At 46.3% G+C, this 11,115-nt stretch overlaps 1 protein-coding gene across 4 annotated transcripts in view; it reads left to right on the plus strand.

Moving 5' to 3' along the window:
* LNX1 (ligand of numb-protein X 1) overlaps positions 1-11,115 on the plus strand; it is a 383,575-nt gene that overhangs the window by 197,689 nt on the left and 174,771 nt on the right. The window contains exon 1 of one of the 4 annotated variants that reach the window (XM_034671798.1): positions 8,555-9,020. The exons of the other annotated variants lie outside the window; for them this stretch is intronic. The gene's annotated coding sequence lies outside the window, so the exon portion shown is untranslated. Of the gene's footprint in view, positions 1-8,554; positions 9,021-11,115 lie in introns of those variants that run through there. 4 annotated transcript variants of the gene reach the window in all.

Below are 11,115 nucleotides of genomic sequence, written 5' to 3' on the forward strand. Positions count from 1 at the left end.
TTTCCCTATCGGAACTGTTTTGAAACATGAGGAAGGTCTGTACCTACTTAGATGAATGGATGTCTATAATATATCCTTGAGTTCACAAACGAGAAATATAGACTTGTTTCTCGTATTGTATCCATTTCCTATTGCTGTATAACAAACCATCCCAAGAGCTTTAGTGCCTTCAAACAACACTCATTTATTTATTCGTGATTTGGTTTGGCAATTTGGGCTGGGCTCTGCTGGGACAGCTCGTCTTTGCTCTATGTCGTGTTGGTTGGGCTCACTCACATCTGAGGCTGAAACAAGGGCACCGGGGCCGGCCATCCTCGAGGAGGGCTAGTGAGGCTGTTCACGCAGCAGTGGCATTCCAAGAGGGTGGTGGCGGCCGAAAAGGCAAATCTTGCAGCTTTGGCTCAGAATCCCCACGAGCTCATTTCTCTGTTTTCACTGGTCGTAACAAATTGTGGTGCTACGTCAGAATTGTGGAGCGAAGGGGTGAAGGGGTGGACTCTGCCTCTTCATGGGGGTTGCTGGCTCATGAACACCCTCCAAAATGCCACCCCCCGCCATCGTCCTCACTTCCTCGGGTTCACGCCTGGTTGTAGTCCATTTTGAGCCTGGGCTGCACTCCAGTCTGTGGTGGTGTGTGACTTCTGAGGCGAGATTGTAACCAGCATGGCGTCTTCCGCCCTCCCTCCTGGACCTCTCCCTGTGGGGAAAGTGCGGTGCCATTCCCTGAGGAAATCCAAGCAGCCTGTGGAGAGGCCCTCCTGAAGAGGGACCCAGGCCTCCTGCCAACAGCTGCCATCGAGCTGTCATTTTGGGAGTGAGTGACCTTGAGAGTGGACCCTCCAGCCCCAGGCAAGTCTTCAAATGACTGCAGGCCCAGCCAATCTCTGGCTGCCACCTCTTGTCAGCCCCAGAGCCCCCCAGAGCCCAGCACCACTCAGTCAAGCGGCTCCCTCTTTCCTGATCCGTAGAAACTGAGAGAGAAGAAATGATTCATGTTATTTTAAGCCACTAAGTTTTAGTGATTTGTCATGCAACATTAGATAATGAATGAGAGATGCAAATAATTTATGACCTGTGTGCGCGCGCACACACACACGCACACACACACAAATCCATCTCTATGTCTATATATATATTGATTATCCCTTGAGACCGGGAATAAGGTTCTGTGTGTGTGTTGTGTGTGTGGGGGGGGGTGTGTGGGTGTGTGTGTGCTGTTGATGATAAGTGCCAAAGAGCAGGCAGACTTAACACTTTACTTGAGGCGACTTTTTTTTTGTAGTTGTTTGAGTTTTTTCATGCAGAATGTTGACTTCTATGATTTTTTTAAACAAAAGAGAATTTATCTTGGTTTTTCAAAGCATTTTTACGTACACATGTATATGAGCAACTGGGGTGAAGAAGGAGGCACCAATCCATTTGAGAGCGTTCAGAGGCCATGTGGCATGATTGCTCCGGACATTTAAGGTCTGGTAATTGCACAACATGACCGGGCCGCGAGCAAGCACAGGCCTGCTGTACCGGGATGAATGCTCTCCGGCGGAGTAGAGCACGGAGATAAAGTAATAAAGCAATGAGATTTAAGCATCCATGTTCCTTTTAAATGAGATTTTCCCAAAAAGACAACATCCAACCTAGTCGGTGGAATGCAATTAGCACATACAGATGGATCTAGTTTAGAACACTAAGAATCTGTTTGAAAAAACAAACACAAAATGGGGTCCAGCTGTCTGGACCAGTTTAGAGAACGCCGCATTTAAACACAAATGCTCCTATATGTTTTCCAATCGCTTTTTCATTTGCAGTGTGGTTTTAAAAATCAAACACCCCAATCAATTAGTCAGTGCACCCAACCAGGCCTTTTCAAAATAAGGAATCTACAGGCTTTTGTTCCCTGAAAATAGAGGTAAGTGTCACAGAATCTTGGGATTTTTCCCAAAGTCTGCGATAACTCCACAAATTTCTTCCTGGATTGTAAGAAATCGGAGCACACCTCACATTGTTATTTCCACTCATAATATTTATTATTGCTATTTTCATTTATTTATTAAGTGTTGACAGTATCCTCAGGGCTGGAAACAAAATCCTTGAGGAGACTGGAGTCTTTGCCTAATCGTGACAGTTTGGTTCTCCTCTTCCTGACAGTCCCAGAACGTACAATATCTAGTCTCGTGGCATTTCAGAGCCCTGAAAGATAGTTCCACCTCAAAGGGAAATATCCCTAATTTCAAATAAGCATCAAATAAAGAAATATACACATAAAGCTGACATCTTCCTAATCCCTGGGGATCATAAGCAGATTGCTCTGAATTTCTAATATTTATGATTTAGTGGAAGAGTCTGAACTTACATGTTTTTCCTACTCTGATTAAAAACTCAGAGACATTGCAAATGAAATTTGATTTTTCTTGATGTAACAACTCACTTTGTTTATCCTGACTGCTTTTAGTCCAACCTCTGTCCCCAAGTCCCCTTCAAGGCAGCAATCTGGGGTACCTAATGGGTATAAATGTGAAAAGACAGAATTTCCCAGAGATTGCAAACTGAGTTTTCATGGGAAGCAGTTAAGAAGAACTACAGCCACTGCCAAGTAATCTGGAATTTACGGTGTGCAGGTTTGGCAGCTGGACATCTGCTCTGTCTGCCCAGCTCCAGGACTCACTGTGGTTTTGAGCATCCCTCTACACCCTTCAAGGCCTGTTCTCTTCCACGATGTGATAGCTATTGGTGAGCAAGGCATTGCAAAACTATTCTACGGATGGCAAAAGCGTAGAAGAGAGACCCTAGATAGGGAGCTAGGTTGCGTGGGCGTGCATTCGATTGGGTTGACCCAAGGGCAAAGCCACTTAATATAAAATTCCTCAGGGAGTTGGCCTAGGTTTCGCTGAAAACTCTAGGATATAGAAAGACTGGCTTTGTAGACAAGGAGAATGCCTGATTTACACACTTTCTCATTCCAGCGTGAGGTTTATTTTCACACGCACTTTATGCCCAGGTATAGAAAAGTTGTTTATAAAAGGAACGGATTCAAATAAAACACAAATGGCTGACCCTGAGAGGAACAGGTATCCCTTTCTCATTGAGGACAGAAATAAGGAGCCAAAAACAGAGCTTAATATCGTAACCACCTTCTGAGAAGCTAGACTGAGAACTGTGCAGGGTTTCATGCTGCCTTCCCTGAACTGTGAGAGACACAGCAGTCCCACTCCTCCAACCAGGAGAGGAAGAAAGTGAAGCAGGAAAGCAGAGACCTGTGTCAGTGGCCTGGCACCCCCATGTGGCCTGCCTAAAACAGGCGACCAGATGCTGCATGGGCAGCGCCTCCATTCATCCAGGTCTCACCATGCGAAGGGAAGGAGGCCCTTGCTTTCAATGCAGCGGCCCAACCCCCTTGAATAAGGGGACCCAGGGAAGGACGCGCTCTCCTGTCTCACCAATCAGATCAGTCATTACTCCTCCTCTGGCGAGGAGGAAGACAGGAGCTGGGGAGGCACCTGGAGGTGCCATCTTGCTCCTTTCTGGGGAATGTGTGGGAAATTCCTTCCGAAATATGGACAGGAATATAAATGTTTCCTGGCTCTGCCTCAACACAAATAAATACAACCCCCGGCCGAATAAATGATCCCCTAGACATTCCCAGTGTTGTCTAGCGCATGCTCCCCAGGGCCTAAGACGAGAAGTCAGGGAAGGTGTGGCTGGTGATGAGTCACCATATTTCTGAATTCACATAAAACACACAACAGGCAACTCTCAGAAAATTTTTTGTTCTGACAGAGGTTTTTTGTTGTTTGTTTGTTTGGTATGTTGGTTGTTTGAATCTGGAACACATTTTTCCCCATAAACTGATGTTCTAAATCTTTTTTTTTTTTTTTAAGATTTTATTTATTTACTAGGGAGAGAGTGAGAGGGAGAGAGGGAACAGAAGCAGAGGGAGGGGTGGAGGGAGAAGCAGACTTCCTCCCCAGCAGGGAGCTCAATCGTGACCTGAGCTGAGGGCAGACGCTTAACCAGCTGAGCCACCCAGGCGTCCCAAAATATGAGCATTTTAAAAGGAATTTCCACAGCACCGCTTCATCGAAAATGGAAGAAATTTTGTGGCCAATTTCAGAAGCACTTTACATCCAGGCTCTCCCTGATGTTCTAAATCTAAATGGTATTTCGTTTCCCAAAGCTGGCCCCCACAGTTTTATAACAGAACAGTTTCCACTCTGCCCTCTGTTTTCATGGGGAATGAATTACAAAATCTGACACAGGAAGCGAGACACACATTAGCCCCAGGTCCACAGCAGTCTGCGCCCCTCCCCCCCGGGCCCGTTTCTCCAGGCTGCGGAACAGCGTCCCAGAAGCAACAGAAAGTGCTTCCACGGAAGGGAGGACCTGGTTAGAATTTATTTGCTAGTTATTTGCTAGTTATCTGTACACAGGGAAAACTGTATCTGCTTCTGAAAAGAACAAGCAAGGGCTTCTTAGCAGCTATTTAAGAAACTCTTCCTTAGGTGATCCGAGTTGAGAGGAAAAAAATTTTTTTTAATTATATTTTTTTATTAGTTTTTTTTATCTTAATTCCAGTGTAGTTAACATGCAGTTGATGTTAGTTTCAGGTGTACTATCTAGTGACTCAGCCATTCTAGACATTACTCAGTTCTCCTCATGGTAAGTGTCCTCTTAATCCGCATCACCTATTTCACCCATCCCCACCCAGCCCCGTGACTGACTGTTTGTTCTCTAGAGTTAAGGGAGAAAATATTTTCTTATTTAACTACTCATTCCTTCATTGAACTGGCCATGCAGTTGTGAACAACACAGACACAGTTCCTGCTTTCATGGAAGGAAACCGAGCTGTAGGTGGACGGGTGGGTATAAGGGGGTAAATAATGTACTACAAAGGAGATGGGGTGTGTGTGTGTGGGGGGGTGTGTGTGTTGCGGGTGTCTCTAAGAAAGGACACTTGAGCTGAGACATGAAGAATGAGAAAGAGGCAGGGAGAGAGAGGGAGTTGGCATGGAAATTATTTTGGGGGGAAGAGGTGGCAGGAGAAGCCTGTAGGTCAGTATGAGCCAGTCCGGAAAGAGCAAAGCTGTGAAATGGAGAAAATCTTGGAACGTTCAAGAAACTGACAGCAAACTAGTATGGCTAGTGTGCCAAAGAAGGGGTGTCGCTGAGGGAACACTGGAGAGGTGAGCAGGGTCCAAATGATGCCAAACCTAGCTGGCCGGGTGAAGGATTCTGTATTTCCCCCTTGGTGAGCTGAAAAGCCTTGAGGCCTTTAGACAGGCTAGTAGCATAATCTGAATCACATTTTTCAAAGTCTAGGCTGGCTGGAATGTGGAGTATAGATTTGGTGGAGAGACTGGGGCGAGAAGGGAAGCAGGGAGGCCAGCTAGAAGATTCCTCCAGTAATCCGGGGGAGAGCTGGTGGAGGGTCAGCAGTTGTGGTAGTGGAAACAGGAGGCCATGGTTGCCGCTGATAGAAATTCTGGAGTGGGTGTTGACAGAACGCACTCATGGATTGGATATGGGATGCGAGGACAGGCTAAGTAAAGGTTGAGTCCCAGGCTAGGGTGCTTGGGGGGAGGAAAGGGGCATTTGCTGAGATGGACACAGAAGGAAGGGCAAGAAGGGCTTAAGAGTTGGCTTGGGGATGCCTGGGTGGCTCAGTCGTTAAGCGTCTGCCTGCAGCTCAGGGCGTGATCCCAGCATTATGGGATCGAGCCCCACATCAGGCTCCTCTGCTGGGAGCCTGCTTCTTCCTCTCGCACTCCCCCTGCTTGTGTTCCCTCTCTCGCTGGCTGTCTCTCTCTCTCTGTCAAATAAATAAATAAATAAAATCTTTAAAAAAAAAAAGAGCTGGCTTATACGGGGGGGAGTCTGAGATGGCCGTGTGACACTGAGAAGGAAGGTGGTAGCTCAGAAGATTGGTTTGAGGCAGAGATACAAATATGGAGGTGCTGACATGGAGTTGGCAGGTAAAGGCTGGGGGGGGGGCAGGGCTTTGGACTCTTCACTGTCTCCCCCAATGGTAGGCGCCGGTGGGAAAACTACCAGTTGTGTGCTGAGAGGAGAGAAAGGAAAGCAGCCAGTTCATAACGGTTCAGAGAAGCCATTTTTCTCTCTCCTGTTACGCTAAATCCACGTTCAGCCTACCATCTTGCAAGAGTGAAGCAGGCCTGAGGGAAACCTAGCTCAGGTTCTGACTTCTTTATCCCAGAATACTGAAAAAGTTCTCCAATTTTACATTTCTCCGATGTCATATCCCTCCCTTCAAATGCACCAAAAATGAAAACATTTTTTCTCTGGATAATTAGACAGGTGACTTCCTGGGGACACTCTAAAAATGGGCCACTTTCCTCACGTGGTGCAGTTATGTTTGCCTTCCAATGATGATCAGGGTTTTAACTGCATCTGGACATTTCTGCTGAGTTGGATCCTGTCACTCAGCTGGAATGTCCCACACCAAATGGAAAGGACACTAAAGCCACGGGGTTTGAGCAGACCCAGGGCTCCACGCTGTGCGCTGCCAGGGAGTGAGTAATTCTGGCTTTGGAAAGGGCACATTTGTAAAGCTAAATTAATATGTCCTGTTTTTCATCCGTGACTTCGCTGCATTTCCAGTTTGAAACAGTGAGCTGCCTTGGTTACATGACCAGGCAAAAAAATGTTTTGGAGGTATGTGTGTTTATTGTTAATCCCAGAATGGACTTAACTATTGGAAGTCGTTCAGTCAGCACTGATCCAGATAATCACAGGAGACGAAGGTGAGATAAGATCCATCGACTTCACCTTTAGAATGGAAAACCCTGAAGCTTCTGACAGTCCCCAAATCTGCTGTCTTTATTCCCTGGTGGGGAAAAGCTGGCAAGCAGATGAGGAACATGAAAGACTCTGTGACATCAGCTCCCTTCCCACATTTTGATTTTTTTTGTTTCATACGATAAGGTTGAAAAGGCCCATTTGACTGTTATAAATCACCTTTCCTCATCAAAGAACTCCCAGATCAGAGTCTATAAACATATCTGGACACGTGTTTAGTTGTAAACCACTGGGAAAGACGAAGGAAAGGATATCTCTAATCAAGGCCCAGCCCCTTTCCAATTTTATTACGGTCAATCCAATAAATAAATCTTTAGTCTCTGCTGAGAACGAAAAGCTGACCAGCCTCAAGTGTCAAGGCCTATGTGACCCCAGAGCAAAACACCCCGAAACTCCACCCAAATCCAAGGGTAACAAGGGTGAGCAACAGTGCTGATGTCGCAACTCCTATATTTACAAGAACGGACAACTGGGGCCCCGCTGGGAGGCATCTCCTTGTCTCCTAATTAATGGTTTTACTTGCCTTTGACTGGTGGCCAGCTGCCCCAGGGAACAGCCATGGCACAGGAGAGCTAAATGTTAACAATTGGAAGTAAAGAGGAGGCCAATAAAACCAAAACACATTGCACTGTGACCTGAGGACTGGAAGCACATGTGTTGGCTTTTTCTCACCAAGCAGAAGTTTCCAGGCTGTGAACTTCTTGTCATTCATCCCTTCGAGTCCTGATTAAAAGAAGTTTGTAACTGTTAGTCTCCTCAAATCAAAAGGACAAGCTCACAGACCATGGTCAAAGCACACAGAGGGGCCAAGAGATTTGCAGGACACTTCCCTGTTGGTAAATCAGAATCCCGGTGGAGAACCAGGTCTTCAGTGGCCAGCAGACCCCCTGTGGATGAGAGAAGGGAGGGTGCCCAGCCTGCGTGTGTCCTACATACAAGTTATATAAAGATGGTGCCCAACTCACAGCCCCAGGGAGAGACCACTTAACTAAGCAATGCTCCGTGTTTCTGTTTATATTCTATCCCTGGGGCTAAGGGTTTATTTAAGCACGCTCATCACCAGAGATGTCAGTCCACAGAAGGGGCTCAAACGGATCAGTAGGAAAAGCAAGACCCAGAAAAGCACACTTCCAGAAAGGCAGTTTTTACATTTCTAACTCTCTGGAGCGCTTTGCAGGAGCACTTTGCTCTCTAATCCACAGTTTCTTCATCTATAAAATGGGAATGATAACTGTGGGATTATGTTGAGAATTAAATGAACTAGTGCAGGTCAGGGCTTTAGCGCGGGACCCGGCCAACAGCAAGCACTCGACAGATGCCAGCAGTGATGGTGCTGCTGTTACCGACCAAGACATTGAAGAGTGAGCAGAAGGAATCTTTCTTTGAACAAGAGTCCTGTATCTTCAGAGTTAAAAGTTTGAACTAGTATCAGCCATAAACTTGCTCATTTTTTTTTTTTTTTTGTCTACAAACATTAGTCAATGTTCAGTTATAAGAGACACTGCCTATGGAAAATCATTGAAAGTTTTGGCAAGGCATTGGAACGAGTCAGGATTGCTTGATTTGTCTAATATCAATTTCAGTGCACGCTTCTCTACATAATTAAAAATAAAAAGATGGCCAGGGTTCTGAGGCCTATCCAGGCAGTAGCCCCTGCCTATTTAGGAACTGGTCCCAGCATGAGGATGTCCCAGGCCTAATGATGACCTCAAGGTGCGGTGACCCTGTGTTTACTTCCTTGCTGATTTCCCTTCCCTGGCTCCGAGCTCATTTTCCCATTGCCTGCAGGAAAACAACATCCAGGGGTGCGGTAGGACTGGCTTGGCAGGCCTAAAGGTGAACAAAAGGATCCTGGCTTTATAGAGAGCAGAAGGAAGTTCAAGGGGCCTCAGCCGGCAGCATCCAGACCAGAACAGATTTGTCACTGATGCTGATGAGCGCTGCTCCGTGGGGGGGCTGCTCTCCCTTGAAGCCCCTCAGAGGCTGCTCTCAGGTTTATGGATTAGCATGATACAAAGCCTTGGAGAAGGGGCCCGAGGTGAGCTGATTAAGTCCAAGGCCAGTGGTTTTCACACATGTCTGGAAGAGGAGACACAGGAAAAGAAAAGAAAATTTCCCTGGTCTACTACTGAGTCAGAAAAGCTCAGCTCCCAAACGGACTGTCCTCTGAGGCCTCACACATTTGGGGACTGATTCACAATGCAGCAAAGGTAAGAGGCCTGGTTCCCCCACCAGGTAACATCTCATATCTCATGCAATTTGAGAAACTTGGCTTCTGACTGTCCCACCCGTAGCTCTACCCCCCCACCCCCCCACACACACCCCAGGTTGTTGAAGAGAACTTAGAAATGTTTGTTCATGTCTTTGTTGAGACACTCCAGAAAGGACCTCAGGATATTTATACTTTTAATGTCGGATTTCTTTCTTTCTTTCTTTTTTTGTTTTGTACCAGTCTTCATGAGAAACTTCTTCCTATATTTGCAGAAATAAAAGCTGCTTTTTTATTTTATTTTTTACTGATTCAGAACACATCCACATATTTCGTTTCATTTCTGTAGCAGAAACAGGCATTGCCATTGCAGTGTGACTCACGAGGACACTTAGGTCCAGAGAAGTTTGACTTGCCTGTTAGCCTAGAGTAGGTAAGTAACAGAGAGCACATCTGACCTCCTTTCCTGCCTCTTTGCAGTAGAATGGTGACTCTACCTTTTGATTTTTCAGTTTGTTTGTTTGTTTGTTTAAAGAGCATGAGCGGGGGGAGAGGGAGAGAGAATCCTCAAGCAGACTCTCTGTTGTACGTGGAGCCAGACTTGGGGTTCAATCCCAGGACCCCAAGATCATGACCTGAGCTGAAATCAGGAGTTGGACACTCAACTGACTGAGCTCCCCGGGGGTCCTGGTGACTCTACTTTTTAAACCAAATACCAGACTATATTCTCTGCCACGTATTCTGGCAAATGATGTGATGAGAGGAGAGGATTTTAGAAATTGAAACTCTCCTAGAAAATCTAGAGATAGAGTATCCACCCAGTGCCATATGCCACCTTGTTATTAATTGCTGTTTACATCCATCCCTGGGCATTGAATGGTCCAGTTCGGGAAATGTTGATAAACTACATCCTTGGTGCCCAGCGCCGGGTCACATGTCAGCGCCTGATGCAGGCCATGTTTCCGAGGAGTGCTGAAGGAGGGCAGTGTGGGGGCTGAGGGCGGAGGATGTACGTGGGAAGACTCTCCACAGGACGGGAACTTCACACTTGAGCTTGGCATAAAGAGGGGACTTTGACTGAGGCAGAGCATTTCAGATTGGTACAACTCCTCACGGAAGTTGCTCAGGGAGCGCTTATAGCAAGATGGCAGCAACAGAGCCGGGGGTGAAGAGCACATTCTGGGAATTAGGCTTGAATCCTGGTTTTACTACCTACTTGCTCTGTGCCCTGGAGTAATTCAGTTAACCCTTGTGACCTCAGTTTTCTGATATGTAAAATGGGAATAATGGTAATACCTAGTTCATGGAGTTGTCTTAAGGTTTAAATGAGAGAAGGCATATAAAGCCTTTGCTGACACATAAGAAGTGCTAAGTAAGTACTATTGTAATTACCCTGTGCCTGGTTCCATGGGAGACACTAGAATGCAGATAAGAGGACCTCTACTCTTGATCTGATCAAACATCGTGACTCAGTTGTGTGCAGCCAACTATCTGCAGTGCAGTAAGTGCCCTGGGACATGGATGGAAGGGCCTGTGAGGTGTTGGGTGGGTGTTCTGGGCAACCTGTTGGGGGAGGCGGAAAACGGTTTCCCAGTAAAGGCCCTGTGTGTAGGGAGGTAGCATGAGATAGTGAAAAGAGCTGCACAGATGTGATTTTGAATCCCAGCTTCATCCTCAGCCACAGACGCACATAGCACAACTGTCTTCGTGCGCTGGGGCTGCCGTAACCAAACACCACAGCCTACGTGGCTTACACAATGAAGTTATTTTCTCACAGTTCTGGAGGCTGGAAGTCCAGGATCAAGGTGTTGGCAGATTTGGCTCCTTTTATTTATTTATTTTTATTATTATTATTGTTATTTTGGATTTTCTTTTTTTTTATTATAATAATATTTTTTTCTTATGTTAGTCACCATACAGTACATCCCTAGTTTTTGATGTAAAGTTCAATGATTCATTAGTTGCGTATAACACCCAGTGCACCATGCAATACGTGCCCTCCTTACTACCCATCACCAGCCTATCCCATTCCCCCACCCCCCTCCCCTCTGAAGCCCTCAGTTTGTTTCTCAGAGTCCATAGTCTCTCATGGTTCA

The sequence above is a fragment of the Ailuropoda melanoleuca genome, chromosome 11 (genome assembly GCF_002007445.2).
Source record: "Ailuropoda melanoleuca isolate Jingjing chromosome 11, ASM200744v2, whole genome shotgun sequence".
Taxonomy (NCBI): domain Eukaryota; kingdom Metazoa; phylum Chordata; class Mammalia; order Carnivora; family Ursidae; genus Ailuropoda; species Ailuropoda melanoleuca.